At 47.0% G+C, this 19,848-nt stretch overlaps 1 protein-coding gene across 5 annotated transcripts in view; it reads left to right on the top strand.

Moving 5' to 3' along the window:
• The window catches only part of samd11 (sterile alpha motif domain containing 11), a 287,378-nt gene that overhangs the window by 118,007 nt on the left and 149,523 nt on the right, over positions 1-19,848 (top strand). The window lies entirely within an intron of this gene.

The raw sequence follows: 19,848 nt of genomic DNA, 5'->3' as shown, positions 1-19,848 counted from the left end.
CGCAAACACGGGGAGAATGTGCAAACACCACGCGGGCAACGACCCAGAGCCGGGATCGAACCTGGGACCTCGGCACCATGAGGCAGCAGTGCTAACCACTGCGCTACCGTGCTGCCCCAGAGCCGGCACAAACGTGAAGGACTGAATGGCCTCCTTTTGCATTGTACTATTCTGTGATTCTGGTCGGAATTCTCCGGATGCTGCGATTCACTTTTCCCGTTGGCAGCACAGCCCCGCCCACGGGTTTCCCGGCTGCATGTAGTGGTTACAATGGGGAATCCCATTGACAAACGGCAGGAAGAGAGGGGCAATTGAGCGTGGCCAATTCACCCACCCCGCACGTCTTAGGATTGTGGGGGTGCGATACCCTCAATTACAACTCGCGAGAGATGATTGGTAATACAAAGGCTTTAATTAGCAGAGAACCAGACAGCTACCGAGAAGTGTGCTCACTGCACACTTCCCACTGAACATTATATGGCTCCCTGGGGGTGGAGCTGGAGGCGGAGTCCCCCAGAGTTCCAAACCCGGTCTTAAAGGGATCATTACATTAAAGGTGCAGTAATCATTCATCACAGAGGGTGTGATCCATGCAGACACGGGAAGACGTGCTGCAGTTTTTACGCATTTCTTTACGTGCATGATCCCGCTGCATTTCATTTAATGACATGCCAGCAGTGTTCCTGACTACGTAGAGCAGTCAAGGTCCCTCAGACACCACACTGTTTGAAACCAATTCTCGCCTCTTCGATTTCAGAGGTTCACTCGAGGATTACAAGGTTCTTGCAAAAGATTTTGACATCGAGGTGGACCTCGGTTTCTGTAATGGTGGCTCAGTGGGCCATGTGGGCCACTGAGTCATGTGGGCTAGAGAGAGGTTGTCTGATTCCGAGGCTGAGTTTACCTCAGCTGGAGCTGTGATAGGCTCTGTAGCCTGGTCTCAACAATTCTGTGCTGGGGAGGGGGGTACCAGGTGAGGGGCTAGCCTCCTTATGTTATGTTATAGAATCATAGAATTTACAGTGCAAAGGAGGCCATTCGGCCCATCGAGTCTGCACCGGCTCTTGGAAAGAGCACCCTACCCAAGCCCACACCCCCACCCTATCCCCATAACCTAGTAACCCCACCCAACACTGAGGGCAATTTTAGACACTAAGGACAATTTATCATGGCCAATCCACCTAACCTGCACATCTTTGGACTGTGGAAGGAAACCAGAGCACCCGGAAGAAACCCACGCACACACGGGGAGAACGTGCAGACTCCGCACAGACAGTGACCCAAGCCAGGAATCGAACCTGGGACCCTGGAGCTGTGAAACAATTGTGCTAACCACTGTGCTACCTTGCTGCCCACAATCTGGTGACTCCCTAAACTGCGAATTGGATGAATGTGGGTTTTGCATGAGGACAGCAATTGGTCTGCGGGTGGCTGAACTCGATGATATAAAGTGGTCTGTTAAATGGTGGAATTAAATTGGAGGATTAAATTAAATTTGTCGACCAGCATGGACCTGATGGGGTGAATGGCCTCTTTCCGCGCCGCAGATTGCTTTAATTCCTGATTCTATGAAAGGACAGGATTTCAAATGGCCAGATTTCTACATGGAAGAAGTAGATTGGGCTATATTTTTGCAACCTAATGGTGTGCCTGAAAGCAATTTACAGTTCTGTGCTGGCAATTTGACTCCTAGGAGAGAGTTTTTAACCCATTTTACTAGCCTGTTCCGCATGGAGACAAAATTAAACTGTGTGAAAGGGGGCAGATTGTGAGTGGCATTATATTAAGGGCATTGAATGCTGCAGGAAATATGATCCAGTTACACTGCCTTCTACCGTTGTCAGTCAATCTGGCAAATGCCTTTGCTGCTGTAAGTGGTGGTGGTAATAAATTTATTTCACATTACATGATGAAGATGTATCATTTTACATTTGAACAGGCGGATAGGTCTTGCGTACCTTTCCGGCAGTCAGTTGGCTTAAGAGTATTATAGGTTTTTTTTTGGGATGGGGGGGGGGTGCGGTTATCGAACTAATAGCTGTGAAGCACGGATAATTTGATTCCTGAAACCAAAGGGGAAACCTGCAAGTGAAAATTTAAAAGGAGTTGAGCAGCTTCCAGATTCAATCTGCGGAAGGAAAAACCAAGGTTTTGAGGCCCTGGGTCACTTCGGCAAAGTAAAAACCGCTATCGGTAGCGCTGTAATGTCATTCCAGTGAAACGTGAGTGGTGTCCAAAGATGTAAAGAATTCAAAAGGTGAATTGGTCGACCCTAATGCCGTAGTTTATGCATGGAAAGCGTGCTGATGTACAAATATAGCATGTTTCTTACGTTTTGAGTCGGAATATTGAATTATACTGAATCCACAGCACAGGCCATTTGAGCCAACTCATTTATGCCATCTGTGCCTATCTCTTCCCACTTTAATCACCCCTGCCCATCCTGCCCCTGTAACCCTTTATTGCCATTTCCCCCCTAATGTACTGCTTTAGATCTCTGGAAAGCCAAAATAGGCTTCCATTTATAAAGCGCCTTACCACATCTGTCTGGATAGTTCCAAAGCACTCCACGTGCAAGGAGCTACTTTGTAGGTAGCTGTTTTCATGAAGGAAACCATAGCAGCTATTTTCAACGGGTTTTCACTGACGGTCCGCCTCACTCTCCTCCCTTTAAGGCACGTCTTTAACCCTCCCCCTTTGACCAAACATTCGGTCATCTGACCTAATATCACCTTCTGTTGCTCGGTGTCATGCTTCGCTTTATAATGCATCTGTGAAGCACCTTGGGATGTTCCATTACGTTAAGTGCGCAGATTTAATATCAGTTGTGGCGATTGTGTTGGATGAGGACCTGGCTGTCCTATAACCCCATTCGCAACCTCAGGACATCCCAAAGCCCAATGAAGCACCTCAGTGCATTCTCTGTTGTAATGTCGGAAACCTGGCAGTCAACCTGCACATAGTTAATCTCCCGCACACACCAGTGCAATAGTGGCCAGACCATCCCGTTTTAGAGATATCGTTTGTCCAGGGCAGTGCGACCTGCCAACACCCCACATGACAACGTAAACTTGGAGCAAACATTTTTAATGCGGCACAACTTTATACAGCTGGTTCGACATTTTGCTATTACTTAAACTATTTTTAATACTGTAGGTACTTCAGTCAGTATTAGGAGAGTTTGAGAAACTAAAATATTTACTACAGGATTTGTGAGCTTGTGAGGAAATTTGGAGTTTTGTCGAGGTGCTGATGAATATTGCAAATATATACCTCATTGTTTTGGAAGGACTTTGCAATGTACTTTATTTTAAATCGACTTTGGTTTGGTGCAAATAATTTTGTTTCTCTTTGAGATAGACCGTCTTTGACCTCTGGAAGCAAATGTTTATTTTTTGTTTCTCTGTGGCACTTGTTTTATTCACAGGATGTGGGGTGTCGCTGGCGAGGCCAGCATTTGTTGCCCATCCCTAATTGCCCTTGAGAAGGTGGTGATGAGCTGCCTTCTTGAACGGCTGGATGGTGTAGTGGGTTGTGACTGGGTCCAAATTGTACCCAGATTGATGTATCCTTCTGGTGATTGTGGTCTTATGATTAATGATGTGGAGATGCCGGCGTTGGACTGGGGTGGGCACAGTAAGAAGTCTTACAACACCAGGTTCAAGTCCAACAGGTTTGCTTCAAACACGAGCTTTCGGAGCACTGCTCCTTCCTCAGGTGAATCACCTGAGGAATGAGCAGTGCTCCGAAAGCTTGTGTTTGAAACAAACCTGTTGGACTTTAACCTGGTGTTGTAAGACTTCTTATTATGATTAATGAGCTTTGAACAGTGGCTGCCCAGGTTTTCATGCTGGGCACAGGCCTTCAGCACCAGTTGCCAATAAAGTGGGTACTTCACCCAGAGAGACTGCAGGAAATGGGAAAGTGTCACCCCTTCAGGATCCAGAGCTGACCCTTGGAGATGCTTGCTGGTTGAAAATGCACAAAGGGGGAGTTCCAAAGGGGTCAATGGGCAAAGGGTAAAAGCTGAAGTCCAGCATTTGTTCTCTTCCAGACAACCATTGAGCAAAAAACCTCAGCATCATATTTTTAGCATTCTGCGAAAGCACAGGAAAAATAGCAGAAAACAGTTTGTATTTACCTCTCAAGGCAAGGACCATTGTAAAACAAAATTTGAAACCAAGCCATAAGCTTGGTCAAAGAGGTAGATTTTAAGAAGTGTCTTAAGGAGCAAAGAGAGGTAGAGAGGCAGAGAGATGTAGGACATCTTTGGACTGTGGGAGGAAACCGGAACCCCCGGAGGAAAAGCAGATTGCACACAGACAGACACCTGAGGCCGGAATTAAGCCTGGGACCCTGGAGCTGGGAGGCAATGGTGCTAACCCCTGTGCCACTGTGCCGGCCAACGTAGAAGTAGCAAATGCCACTTCCACCTCAGGAGTTTTATTTTCTGGAAAAGAATTGCATTGGTCGCTTTGACAGAGTCATCCGGACTGGAAACATCGGCTCCCTTTTCTCTCCACAGGTGCTTTGAGACCTGCTGAGATTGTCCCGTATTGTCCAGGTTAGGTGGATTGGCCGTGCTAAATTGCCCCTTTGTGTCAAAAAGGTGAGGTGGGGTTACTGGGTCGCGGGGATAGGGTGGAGGCGTGGGCTTAAGTAGGGTGCTCCAAGGGCCGGTTCAGAATGCACTGTAAATTCTATGATTCTATAGCACGTTAAAGAAAAGCCTTACCTGTTGTTTATGTCTGGTATGTAACAGAGAAGAATCAAGTACCCATACCCATTGCCCCATGCCCCACCCCGCAAACTCCTTTCATAAGTTCAAATGCAAGGCAGCAAGAGGCTTCACCTGCCTCCAACTACCATGCAGATCACCTGCATGCTGGTAAGAGAGGCTTGCGGGAGGTCACTGTAAAATCTCACACATAAGATGAATGGAATCAGAGGTCACTGCTGGTCATAAAAGCACGTAACAAAGTGGGGAGCGGAGCAACGCTGAGAGAGATTTGGGACCTGACACCGCACTGCCAGGAATCTAAAGTGCAAATAGTTCCTGGTGCTTATTCCAAATGTTAGCCCCTGCATGTCTGTGCCTGTCGTTGCAAACTAATCAGTTGACCAAGTGAGGGATCTTCACTGTAAACGTACAGCTGTGTCGTGGGCAATCTGGCGAATGTATCATTATTGCACCAGAGTATGTCATGTGCACAGGTAGCGGTAAATACACTTCACAGCTTTTAATAGTGTATTGATTCTATAACGTATGGTGGTAATGTGAATCCAGTGACCTGTCCGCTTGATAAGCAGTTTCTTCAGTTAATCTGCTCTTGGGGCCCATTTTCCTCTTGATCAGGATGGACATTCTCATTTCACTGTGCCTATATTTTCCATATGAGCAGTTCCATGATTAATATATTCTTTTTCAGAAAGATAATCCGGCTAAAAAAACAAACTTCGAAGGCGAAGCATTAGGATGGAATGGATTAGGAAATATAGCAATGATGGAATAGATTGACTAGAATAAACGGAAAATTGAAATATGGTTAGGTTGGGAAGGCTGAATTACAGACCAAACATGGTCATACTCACAGAATCACATTAGTTAGTCAAGTTAAAACTCCAAGGGCAGCACGGTGGCACAGTGGTTAGCATTGCTGCCTACGGCGCTGAGGACCCGGGTTCGAATCCCGGCCCTGGGTCACTGTTCGTGTGGAGTTTTCACATTCTCCCCGTGTCTGCGTGGGTTTCGCCCCCACAACCCAAAAGATGTGCAGGTTAGGTGAATTGGCCACACTAAATTGCCCCTTAATTGGAAAAAATAATTGGGTACTCTAAATTTATTTAAAAAAAAGTTAAAACTCCAAACTCGGTTTATGCTGTGCCCCAGTAGTTCCCGCAGAGGTGGACACTGTGGTATCCTGCCAGGAGGGATTGGCCCTCGGGATCCTTAACATCGACTCCAGAACAGCACCCATAAATTGGGAGGGGTAGGTGGGCAATGTGCTTCCATGTATTCACATTTGTCTGCTTCGGTTAACAGGAGGGGCTTCATTTAGATTTGAATTCACGTTTGGTTAGATCTCAGTGAGGGTATCAAAGCTTTGACAAAGGGTCATCTGGAAACGTTGGCTCTTTTCTCTCCTTCCAGATGCTGCCAGACCTGCTGAGATTATCCAGCATTTTCTCTTTGGCCTCCTTATGTTCTGTGTGACTGATTTGTTATTGTGAAGCGAGATGATATGTTGAAACAAAATTCAACAGTAACAGTTCACTTAGGGTAGATTCTGGATACTTGGTGACCTATTTAGCTTTCATTACCTGCCCTGTTTTTCACTGGGACGAGGTAATACCGAATCCAACATCATCACGTAGCATTTGTCAGCCCTTCCTGAGAATGTTCAGCCTGTTCCAAGTTTGGCAAGAGTCACATTAATTGAGGCAAATCGAGTTCCTCTGATGCTGTTGGCCATTTCAACGCCATATATGTGTGTGTGTGTGCAGAGTGCAAACTCCCCCCATCCCCAGCTGGGATTTTGCATAAAGCAGCAGTCTTTAAAGGGCATTAATAAAAGCAAAATACCGCAGATGCTGGGAATCTGAAATAAAAACAGAAAATGCAGGATAAACTCAGCAAGTCCGACAGCATGTGTCGAGAAAACAGAGTTAACGTTTCAAGTACATTGCCCCTTCTAAATAACTTTAGTGCGCCACTGGAGGCCGCTGAGGTATGTTTTTAATAATTCCTTTTTCCTAATGCCCCAGAAAAATCACCCCCCTCCCAACTGCCTCCACAAACCCAATTGTCCTTTAAGGAACAGCTGCTGTGGTACTTCCGCAGGGGAGCCTCTGGATTCTTTGTTTCCCTCCCGCTGACCGGTTTCCAAGCCAGGGCCCCAGATGTGTGGGGCGGCCCCCGATTTAACACGTGAGCCCGGGCCCGGCCATCCAGCAATTTCCATTGGCTAGGCGGTGAGAGACAGGCTGCATTCCCCTGTCTGTAGGCCGGGTCACAGAACATCTGCACAGAAACATCGGACACTGCAAAAAGCTGAAAATTCAAGTTTAACAAAATAATGGGAATGCAGAGCAAAGGCCTTCGTCACTTGTAAAGACGGGCAGCATTCTGAGTGAAGACCGCTCATTGGAATGCACCCGCTGGTTCTACTGGCTGTGCCGTTTTCCACGTCAATTTTCCTTACATCTGTTACCGAATAGCTCATCTTTACCTTCCTTTGTGTATTGATTTTGATTCCAGGCGTGTCTCCTCTGGGTTTAGAAAGCGTCATCCGTGTCTTCAGGGACCCCCCTCAGAGCCTCCTCTTATCATGTGAGACTTTTAAAAAAATTATTCATTCATGGGGTGTGGCCATCGCTGGGCTGGGCCAGCATTTGTTGCCCATCCCTAATTGCCCTTCAACCAAGTGACTCGCTGTGCCATTACAGAGGGTATTTGCGAGTCAACCACATTGCTGTTGGCCTGGAGTCATGGACAGGAAAGGACGCCCCCTAAAGGGACACTGAGTGAAGCAGATGGGATTTTATGACCATGATTACGGAGACTAGATTTTAATTCCAGATTTATTAATTGAATTTAAATTCCGCCAGCTGACAAGCTGGGATTTGACCTATTTCCCCAAAGCATTAAGTCTGGGCTCTGGATTACTAGCCCGGTTACATTACCATTGTGCCTCCGCCTCCCCCCCCCCCCCCCCCCCCCCCCCCCCCCACCTTGGAGGAACTTCCTTACTGTCCTTGCCTATTCTTTCCGGGAGAGATCGGGGAAAGTGACCTTTCCCCCAGGGTAGGCCAGGGTGAGAATTCCAGTATCCATGTCCAACGCAGTCCAGATGAGAAACTGATGAGTTCACCTCCATGTCAGATCCCCTTCCTGCACTTTTAACTTGCAGGCTGAGTTTCCTTGACGGACACTTTATTTTAATTGGTTGGCATTTGCCAGCTGCCGACTGTCACAGCTGAGCCCTGTAATGCGTATCTTGAGCAGTGCCATAATTGGGGTCTTGTTATGTTGAAATGGCTGGAGGTGACTGGTGAAAGATGTTGAGGAAGGGGTACAAACCGAAGGCACTTACCTTCTTTAACACTTTGAGTGCTGGGCAAAAAACTACAGTCATCGCCGAATGGCGAGGGAATATGCGGGGGTTTGTTGTTAAGTTCAATTCTCTCTCATGATGGCTACTAGTTGGGAAACGCTGGCTCCCCTGTGTGCATCCCGTCTCGTTGGCCTTCTTATGTGTTGGCGGAAAAAACTTCTCTTGAATGCAGTTCATTCGCTGTTCCTTCCACACTCATCATACCCCCTATTGATATTAGGGGTAGTAGAAGTAACCAACGATTACTGACCTGTTGTTTCTGTACACAGAGGTTTGCTGAAGTATTTGCTCTTCTAACTCCTTTCCACTATTCCGGGGCCCACAGTACATTCCTAGTGATGTGATTGCCACTTTTAACGTTTCTGAGCTCAACCCATAGTATATCATCTAAACTACAGCTGTAATTGATTCTTTAACCAATAATGCTACACCCCCGCCTTTATTTATCCCCCTCTCTATCCTGCCTCTGTATCCAGAGGTGTTGAGCTGCTATTCTTTGCTGGTCTTGAAGGCAACTTTCTGTTCTCGCGATGATGTCATGCTGCCATGTGCCTATCTGTGCCCTCAGCTCACTGGCTGTTTTTGCTATTCTCCTTTTGTTATACCTTTTAACACTTCCTGCACTGTACACTTTTTAACCTGTGCTCCGGGTTTTTCAGAGCCGCCCACTAATTTGCTACCTCCCGTCCCCTGCTCCGAATTTGCCCTCAGGTTCCCATTCCCTTGCCGATTTAGTTTCAACCCTGCCCAACAGCATTAACAAATCTCCCTGCGTGAATATTCATCCCAGTTCTGTTCCGGTATGGGCCGTCCGGCTTGTACAGGTCCCCCTTTCCCCAGAACTGGCCCCGTTCCCTCAGCAATGTGATGCCCTCCCTCCTACACCAGCTTTCCAGCCACCTGATCAATCGCTCAATTTCCTATTTCTATGCTCACCAGGTTTGTCTTTCTGTGACACTCTATGTGTCTCCCCTTGCTGGCTGTGCATATCTGCCTATGTGATCGCTCTCTCTTGCATGTATGGACGTGTTGGATGACAACAGGGTGATGCACCTCCCACAGTCAAATAGTCACCCAATCCATACCTGGGTTCACAAGGTGCTTAACAAAGTAAAGGAGGACAACCTGTGTCTGCATTGTACATTTAGGAGAAAATGGAACAGGGAACCAGGTTTTGGAAAAATTATTCTGAATAAAATACCTGAATATGTAATTGACAGTGAGTGATCATAGAATCGTAGCATCCCTACAGCGCAGAAGGATTCCATTCGGCCCTTCGAGTCTACACCGACCCTCTCAAAATGCACCATACCTAGGCCCAAACCCCACACTGTCCCCATAACTCCAGCTAGGGCCAATTCAGCACGGTCAATCCAGCTAACATGCACATCTTTAGACTGCAGGACGAAACCGGAGTACCCGGAGGAAACGCACGCAGACACGGCGAGAATGTGCAAACTCCACACAGACAGTCACTCGAGGTCGGAATTGAACCCGGGTCCCAGTCGCTGTGAGGCAGCAGTGCTAACCACTGTGCCACCGTAGTCACAGACAATGGGGAAAAAATGTATTTTATTTTAGTTGGTTAATATTAACGTTTGTACTTTACATCAATTTTTCCCATTAATTTAACCATCGACAAGGAATAATACAAAATTTTAGCTGCACAAACCATCCCTTCCCATGGCCGTATTTTGAAATGAGTCACTGACAATGAGTACTTTGTTAAAACCCTGGTTGACTTGACGAGGCAGCGTTCCCAGGCACCTAGATCATTCTTAAAGAAAAACCTGTAAAAATGATGGACTACAGTTGTCAAGGTGGAAAAAATTATTTAAAAGGTAGTTATCCTTGAGCAGCCACAAGCAAATATTAGGTTGGCAAGTCATAGATTTTGGTTGTCCGGCATTTACAGTTCGAAAATCCATCCCAAGGACAACTTTATTAGTGAATTACATTCTGAAGACTTTTGGGTGTGTGGCATCCAGCTCGGGATATTTGTGGGAAGTTGGATATGAGATGACAGGGAATATAACTGCGTGTTTTCTGCTCTTAAATGCCAGTTACCCCAGTCTCAATTCACATGGATTATCACCAGTCCGGTTTAAGCCCAGTTCAGTTTCTTTTCCTTCCTGTAAATTTTAATTTTCTGTTAAAACTAACAACCAACTAACAATTTATTTAAGGAAACTCCTATTTCTAGTTTAAATATGTTTGGATTCTTTCTTAAGGCGAGGCACGGTGGTTAGCACTGCTGCCTCACATCGCCAGGGGCCCACAGTCCAAAGATGTGCAGGTTATGTGGATTGGCCATGCTAAATTGCCCCGTAATGTCCAGGGATGTGCAGGTTATGGAGATTGGGCATAGGTAAGGTGCGCTTTCAGAAGGTCGGTGCAGACTCGATGGGCCGAATGGGCCCCTTCTTCACTGTGGGGGTTCTATGATCCTATGGTCTTATCATCGGTGAGTGTTCATTCTCACCAGCCATCGGTATATTTTTAAAATCAATTTAGAGTACCCAATTAATTTTTTTCCAATTAAGGGGCAATTTAGTGTGGTCAATCCACCTCCCCTGCACATCTTTGGGTTGTGGGGGTGAAACCCACGCGAACGTGGGGAGAATGTGCAAACTCCACACGGACAGTGACCCAGAGCCGGGATCGAACCTGGGACCTCGGCGCCGTGAGGCTGCAGTGCTACTCACTGTGCCACCGTGCTGCCTTAGCCATCGGTATTTTAGCCTGTTGGCAGTTTGCCTGACAGCGTGTCAGCTCTTTGCACAAAGGCGGTTAACATGAGCCCATCAGGATGTTACGGAGGTTGGGACTGAGAGCCTACCAAAACCAACCTATCAGACGTCAATTCTCCCACCTGTGACTGTACATGAGTGTGGTGCAGAGCCTGGCTGAGGGCTGATACTCCCACCCCTGATGCAGAAGGCAACAAATGAGTTCAAGCACTGCTTGAGAGTTCGGGCGCGGACATTGTCTGGTGTTTCCGCGCAGTATTGGGGGAACTCGGCGCTGTTCGAGCTCGCCGCCTTTTGGAGGAGAGGTTAAACTGAGATCCCACGGTACCAATTGAATGTACAACAAATGTATCTCAAACAGCAGCACCACATTGCAGATTAACTGGAAAGTCATCTCATTTCTTTCTGTGGTATTGTGCTGTGCCCAATCTGTCCGCCGCACTTGCCTACATATCCAACGATTCCATTTCAAAAGTAGCTTGATTGCTGTGAAGGACATTGGGACACCCTATCATCACAAAAGTCGAAATGTAAATGGAAGTTTCCTGGTTTTCCCGTGTTTCCTTTCTCCTTCCTCCCTTACAATCTTTATGATGGGTGTTCTTTCTGAGAGCCACAGTTTTATTTTGTGAGACGCAAATTAACTGCTACATCACAGCTTTCAGAAATGGTTCCTTCAGAAACCTTCTGGGTTTACTTCGCTATTGTCTTGGGCAAATGTTTATTTTCTTCAGAGCCAGTCACATTTAGAGAAACCAGGGGGCGGTTTGATGGTATCAATATGACAATGCCTCTTACAGTTTATGGAAATGATTTAGATGAAGGGACTGAAGGTATGTTGGCTAAATATTGCTGACGACACAAACATAGGCAGGGAAGTAAGTTGTGAAGAGGATATAAGTGGGAAACAAAGCGACACAGATTGGTTAAGTGAGTGGGCAAAGATCTGGCAAATGGGGTAGGATGTGGAAAAATGTGAAATTGCCCATTTTGGCAGGAAGAATAGACAAGAGGCTTATTATCTAAATGGTGCAGAGGGATCTGGGTGCCCGAGTGCATGAATCGCAAAAGGCTAGTATGCAGGTACAGCAAGTAATGAGGAAAGCTAATAGAATGTTATCATTTATTGTGAGGGGAATTGATTACACGAGCAGGGAAGGTTATCCAGGGCAGTAATGAGAAATCCTTGGGAGTACTGTGTACAGTATTGGTCTCCTTATGTAAGGAAGGATGTAAAGGCATTAGAAACAGTTCAGAGAAGGTTTACCAGATTAATACCTGGAATAGGTGGGTTGGCTTATGAGGAAACGCTGGACAGGCCAGACTGGTATCTGCTGGAGCTTAGGAGTATAAGAGGCGATTTGATTGAAGCATGTAAGATTCCGAGGGGACTTGACTGGGTGGGTGTGGAGAGGATGTTTCTTCTCGCACAGCACTGGGGGATTACATGTTAAAAATAAGGGGGGGGGGCGGGAGTCTGTCGTAATCGGCAGGGCGGGCAACTCCGGCGGGAAGGAGTGGCGTGAATCACTCCGGCGTCGGGCCGCCCCAAAGGTGCGGAGGAATTCCGTACCTTCAGGGGCTAGGCTGGCCCCGGAGTGGTTTGCGCAGCGCCGGCCGGCGGGGAAGGGGCTTGGCGCCACGCCAACACGTACTGAAGGGCCTACACCGGCCGGCGTGAGTTGGCGCATGAGGGGGAGCACCAGCGTGTGCTGGCGTCATCCCAGCGCATGAGCAGAGGGCTTCATCTCTGCACCGGCAATGGCGGACCGCTACAGCCGCCGGTGCGGAAGAATAGAGTGCCCCCACGGCACAGGCCCGCCCGCGGATCGGTGGGCCCCCATTGCGGGCCAGGCCACCGTGGGGGTAACTCCCGGGGCCAGATCCCCCCCGCCACCCCCCGGGAACCACGAAGGCCGCCCGCGCCGCCAGGTGCCGCCGGTAAGGACCTACTCTAATTTACGCCGGCGGGACCGACAAAAACTGCTGCCACTCGGCCCATCGCGGGCCGGAGAATCGCCGGGGGGGGGGGGGCCGGCTGCCAGCGGTCGGCGTGGCAAGATTCCCGCCCCCGCTAAATCTCCGGCGCCGGAGAATTCGGTAGCCGGCGGGGGCGGGATTCACGCCCCCACCCCCGGCGATTCTCCAACCCGGCTGGGGGGGGGGGGTCGGAGAATCCCGCCCGTGGTCATCTATTCAAGGCTGAGATTCAGAATATATTTCTATCTGAGGGTTGTGGGTCTTTGGAATTCGCTTCTTGAAGAGATGGTGGGGGCAGAGTCTTTTTTAACTTTTTAAAGACAGAGGGCAGATTTTAAGGCAGGATAAATTTTTGATAAGTTGAGGGGGAGCAAGGCTACCGGGGGTGGGCAGGAATGTAGAACTGGGTTAAAATAAGATCAGCCATGACCTTATAGAATGTCAGAGTCTTGAATGGCTGATCTACCTACTCTTCCTAATTCATATGTTTGCTTGTTCCAATGCATTTCTTTTCCCGAAATCCAAAATGAAAATGTTAGAAAATAAAGGTAGTTTTAAGGGATTTATATTTGTATTGGTAAATATTTGTATTAGAAATAAAGTACAGTTTTAGGTGTGTCTAATTTAATGTTTTTGTGGCGGGAAGGCCAATACCTGTAGTTAGATTCATGCTGGACAAAGGTGTTTGTATGAGTGGGGATTGGTTAAGTTCCAACTGTGTTTCTATTGTGCTTAGAGAGGGCTAAGGTGCGAAGAATAAATAAACCAGGAGGGGTCGCTTCGCAACTGGGACCCTGTAAGGTTGAGAAGCTTTTACGTTTTAATTTAGCAAGTTTAATTGCAGTTGTAGATAGGTAATGAGAGAGAAGGAAGTTCTCATAGCTCTGCTAAAAGCAGTTGGTTTAGATGGTTAGAGAGGGAACATCTAGCTCGGCTTTGCTAGAAGAAAAGCCAGACTATTGAGTAATGGTTAAGAAAAGAGATGACAGAAATCTAAAGTCCAGCTATTTAAAGAAACTAGAGAAATGAAGAGACGTGTCCAGGAAATCTGGAGTTCAGTGAACAGACACCAAAGTATTGTTCAGGAGAATTCAAAGAAGAGTAAACAAAGTGTTCTGAATTAAAGAGACAATTGCAGTAACCAGATTTAATGTGGGACAGCAGATTTCAAAGGTAAATCAAACATCAAATGACATTTTAATACAGTCTGGGAATTGAGAGGCAAAGTAATTGTGAGTAGTTTGCAGAACAGTCAGGACAAAAAAATCCAAAAGCAATTGCTGTAAAATCCTGCATTGGATTCACTATTAAAAATGCAGTGGAAGCTTTGTTTAAGAGTGCCACTTGGAAAACTTGGTCTGGATTTTGGAATGCACACCGCGAAGGGAAAGTATACTTACGAGAACCAAATTTAAATCACATGACAATCATCTGGAGGGATTCTGAGGAGATATTCATAAACATTCCCTTGGGGATCAGAATGGAGAGTGTATTTTCCCGCAGTCATCTTGTGTGCTTAAAAGGAACTGTGTGTTAATGAGGCCATTGTAGATTCATATGTACTTTGTCATCCATGTTAACCCTAAAACCTGTGTGTAATTGTTAAGCTGAGGGGGGAGTAAAGGCATATTGTATCATAATCCGTTTTTTTCATGTTTAATAATTTTTTTTTGTGAAAACAAATTAGCGGTCCTGTCATAGATTATCATAGTAAGAAATCTTACAACACCAGGTTAAAGTCCAACAGGTTTGTTTCGAATCACTAGCTTTCGGAGCACAGCTCCTTCCTCAGGTGAATGTTCAGCTCAGCTCATTCATCTGAGGAAGGAGCAGTTCTCCGAAGGCTAGTGATTTGAAACAGACCTCATAACCTGATGTTGTAAGACTTCTTACTGTGCTCACCCCAGACCAACACTGGCATCTGCACATCATAGATTATCATAGACCCCCTACAGTGCAGAAGGAGGCCATTCGGCCCATAGAGTCTACACCAGCCCTCTGAAAGAGCACTCCAACTAGGCCCACTCCGACATCATATCCCTGTAACCCCTTAAATCCATGTAACCTTTGGACAATTTAGAATGGCCAATCCACCTAACCTGCACACCTTTGGACTGTGGGAGGAAACCGGTGCACCCGGAGGAAACCCACGCAGACACGGGGAGAATGTGCAAACTCCACACAGGCAGTTACCCAAGGTTGGAATTGAACCTGGGTCCCAAGTGCTGTGAGGCAGCAGTGCTAACCACCGCGCCAACGTCCTGTTCCTCCACGTTTAAAAAAACAATTACGGTCTTTTGGGCCTGTGTTCCATTCTGGGACAATTATTTAGTTTGTTTTTTTTTAAATTTAGGGTACACAATTCAATTTTTCCAATTAAGGGGCAATTTAGCGTTGCAAATCCACCTACCCTGCACATCTTTGGGTTGTGGGGGTGAGACCCACGCAGACACAGGGGGAATGTGCAAACTCCACATGGACAGTGACCCGGGGCCGGGATCGTACCTGGGACCTCGGCGCGGTGAGGCAGTAGTGCTAACCACTGCACCACTGTGCTACCCCCGGGACAGTTATAACATCAACTGGGATTGGAACGCTAGTCCCTCCAACACACTGCCCCGGTCCAAGTAACGTAGCCCAGTTTTGGATTGGGGCCTGCGATATAGTTTCCTAGTCTGTGTCTGATCAATTATACACGGCGTGGTACATTTCACCCTCCGAGCTATCTGAGCTCATTCATTCCCAATACGCCCCGCAAGTAAGTACCTAGTTTTACTCCAATACCTCACTGTCACAACTGAGCGGCCCCAAGGCTTGTCTTGTCGCTGCGCTAACAGACTTGGACCTCTTGCTACCCCAGAAAGAAGAGATTTCACTTTGAGACACACAATGATATGAGGTCTTCAGCCAACTTTAACCTTGGTGAAGAATATAAGAAGTAGTAGCAGGAATGTGCCGTGCAACCCCTCGAGCCTGCTCTGCCATTCCATATAGCTATGGTTGATCTTTGTCCTCAATTCCACTTTTCTGCTTATTCCCATCCCCTTTGTCAAGTGGCCGTGGATCTATCCATCTCCACCTTAGTGATGGGGCGCCCCCAACTGTCTTGGGTAGCGAATTCCAAAGATTCACAGCCCTCTGAGTCAAGACATTTCTCCTTATCTCAGTCCTAAACGATTGACCCCATATCCTAAGCGTGTGATAACCCCCCCCTCCCCCCCCCACCCCCCATGTCTCAGACCCTCCAGCTGGAGGAAACAGCCTCTTCGCAAACACCCTCTTAAAAAATCCCCCAGGATCACCTCTCATTCGTCTAAACTCCAGAGAGTTTGGCGCATTCCACTTAATCTCTCATGCAAACATCCTCATAATTCCTTTTCCGTGCCTGCACATTTGTGCAGTAAAATGTATGTTTCATTTCACAAAGTGATTGTAAACATAACCAGCATGTTCTGGCTGGAGTTCAGTTTTGAAAAAAAACACTTCCACCTGTGTGTAACCCAGCCCAACGGAGGTGGGAAAATGCTTATGGATTTTGCCGATATCTGCAAAATACTCTGTGACTTGCTTCCTTACACCCTGGGACATTTCTTAGTGTGAAAAGCAGGGTACAAGTCCCACTTGTTGAACCAATCGTACCTCTCATTTATATTTAATGCATTCAAACTGTTTTAAGTTATGCCCAAATCAGTTAAGTAAATGCACACACTCTAGCTGCAATGTCCCCAATTAGTAACTCGATGATGCAGGGTTCCCTGGCACACAGCACACTAACCATCAGATAGGTTTCCTTTTACAGTCGAGAGGCCCCAGTATCCACTCCCGTACACATCAGCGGCCTCTTCACTCCTGAACTGGCCGTGTCAACACGGCAGAGTGAATCTCATTGATTTTTTTTAAAATTTAGAGTATCCAATTCATTTTTTTCAATTAAGGGGCAGTTTAGCGCAGCCACTGCACCTACCCTGCACATCTTGGGGTTGTGGGGACGAAACCCACGCAGACATGGGGAGAATGTGCAAACTCCACACGGAGAGTGACCCAGAGCCGGGATCGAACCTGGGACCTCGACGCCCGGAGGCAGCAGGGCTAACCCACCGTGCTGCCCTGTGACTCTCATTGAGAATGGTGCTTATGTGAAACTCATGAGCAAGAAAAGCTTCGTGGGCGCCACCACATTCGACTGACGCCAACTCATCACACCAGTGTTCTATTTTCCACTGAGGAACCCGGTTTCAGGTTGCCTCACTGTTTATGCTTGGAAGGTCCCCCCCTCCCGCCCCCCGCTTCCTGAAACTGCGGGGGCAGCCAGGGAGTTTCCATCCGAGTTTCATGCCAATGTCTTTGCAGTGGGAGGGTTCACGCTGACGTTTGAACTGGAGTGCACCCCCTAGCTCTTTCATTGTGTTCAAAGTCAGCAGCTGAAAAGAAGGCAATAACAAAAAAAACATTTACAAAATAAACATGCAAAGCTTGAATCAAAAAGCGGTGAACATACAAATATATGAGGATAGGGAACAGGAGCAGGAGTTAGCCCACTCTACCCCTCAGCTATTTTTTACGATCGCGGCTGACATGATCATAACTTTAACTCCACATCCCCACCCACCCCTGGTAACCTTTCACCCTCTATTAGTTAAGTGGTAATGTCCTTAACTGGGAATGGAACAAGGCTTGAAACTTTATTCCGTGTCATTAACTAGGTAGCTCTGCAACTTCTTTTTGATGTTTTACTCCGGTGCATGATTATTTAGTCCTTGTCTTTGTGCATGTTTGTATGGAAGAGAGAATGTTTGTGTGAGAGAGAGAGAGAGAGAGAGAGAGAGAGACAAAGTAGATACGTGTTTGTGTAACTGAGAGTGTGGGTGTGTGTGTGAGCTATATGGAGAGGCTGTTTTTCCATTTAAAAGGCTTTCAGAAGACCTGGGCACTTGTACGAACGCTAATTACAAATATTGGTTAAAAGTGAAAAATAGCTTTGTTTTTTGACATTAAAAGAGCAGGAAGATCGAAGACTTTTTGCTAGATATTTACGTCCGAAGTTAGACAGATCGTTTGCTAATTTTGAGGTATGGAGGAGTTACTTTACTCGACTACGTTCAATGCAATTAAACAAAATATACTTTTGCCATCTGCTCAAAACTTTGCAATTTCTGACACCATTTATGGTGACTTCAAGCAAAGGTTAGTTATAAAATGTTGACTAACTTCTGAAGTCTATATTATTATGTCTTGTTTCAGGGATCGGTCCTGGAGGGAATGGTGCGGGAGGGGGAGAATCAGTGCCGGGGTTGGGTGCGGGAATGTGGTGTTGTGCTTCCTCGGTGCTCCGCATGTATTGATTTTATCAAATGGTTTGGTCATTTTTGTACACTTATCCTCAGGAGATACAAATTAGGAATAGGGAGGTAGGCCATTTGGCCCATCGAACCTGCTCCGCCATTCAATGAGGTCATGTCTGATCTGAGCGTGGCTTTAACTGCGCGAAGAAACAAACCACTTGCTAATGAGGAGGGAGGGGGACTGAGGGTGTGTCGACCACTAGGCTTGCCGACTAATTCCAGAGAACTCCCCAGATGCAGAGAAAGCCTCACCCTTTCTCAGTAAAGTGGGTTGCTGCATTGTACCCCTGCCTGTATTTTAAGGAATTTCCTTGAACTGTTTGCCCCACGTCCCTTCAAGGAGTTCTCTGTTGAGATTGTAGAGGAAAATCGCGGTTCAGTGATTTGAGCATGGGCGCAAAAGTGAGAATTGGCTCAGTGTGATAAAGTATGTGAAGGATGATCCTTCGTCAAACCCCACCCTGCTGTCATTCAATCTTTGGGGTTTCAGAGTCTCTGGTAAATATACAGACCCTGCTTGGCTCTGCCAGTGAAGACCTGCCAAAGACATGTTGATCGAATCATTTGACGACTGTCAGTAGCTTATGAAATGCAGTGTAAAGGCAAACGATGAATTAAAAATGTCCGTGTGGAGTCAGCACGTTCTCCCCGTGTCTGCGTGGGTTTCCTCCGGGTGCTCCGGTTTCCTCCCACGGTCCAAAGATATGCAGGTTAGGTGGGTTGACCATGGTCAATTACCCCTTAGTGTCCAAAGGTTAGATGGGGTTACGGGGCTAGAGCGGGGGAGTTTACATAGGTAGGGTGCTCCTTCAGAGGATCGGTGCAGACTGGATGGGTTGAATGAGCACCTCTGAAAAATAGAAAATGCTGGGAATTCTCAACAGGTCAGGTAGCACCTGCTGTGGAGAGAAACCAGAGTTAACCCTTCAGGTTGATAACCCTACATCCGAACTGTTGAAAGATTTTTAGCATTTGTAAAGAGAAAGAGGGAGGAAGAGCAAAAGGGAAGCCTTAAGATGTAGGAGAAGTAAATCATTCGGCCCATTGGAACTGCTCCACCACTCAATGAGATCTTGACTGCGATGCAAAGGTCTGCGATGGGGTGGTGGGAAGGAGAGATTAAATTGCAAAAAGGTTTCATGGTGCAAAATGCGAAAGGAGTGATGGTGATGGGTCAAGTAAAACAATAAAGATGTCTTGAAACGGGAGGTGTAAGTGTTGGTTAGCAGTCGCCTGGATGCAAAGTAAAGGAATAAAGCTAAAATCAGCTCACGGCACTGAGGACCTGCGTTTGCTCCCGGCCCTGGGTCACTGCCCGTGTGGAGTTTGCACATTCTCCCTGCGTCTGCGTGGGTCTCGCCTCCACAACCCAAAGATGTGCAGGGTAGGTGGACTGGGCACGCTAAATTGCCCCTTAATTGGGAAAATTCAAGACACAATTAGAAGAGCAAAGAGAAAAGAAACTAAAAAAAAGGGAGAAATTCTGATTTAAGATTGTTTTTGTTTCTTCTCCAAGTCGTATTCGGACGGCTGTCAGCCGTTCACCCCTCATTGAGACAGACCTCTTGTTATTTCCTACATCTGTTAGCACTCTCTTTGGCTTTTGCACCAAGTAACCTTCTGCCATTTAATCCCTCCCGCCCCCCTGCCTTCCCCCACCCA

Source organism: Scyliorhinus canicula, chromosome 16, assembly GCF_902713615.1.
Source record: "Scyliorhinus canicula chromosome 16, sScyCan1.1, whole genome shotgun sequence".
Lineage (NCBI taxonomy): Eukaryota > Metazoa > Chordata > Chondrichthyes > Carcharhiniformes > Scyliorhinidae > Scyliorhinus > Scyliorhinus canicula.
This window is presented reverse-complemented; position numbering and strand designations above follow the sequence as displayed.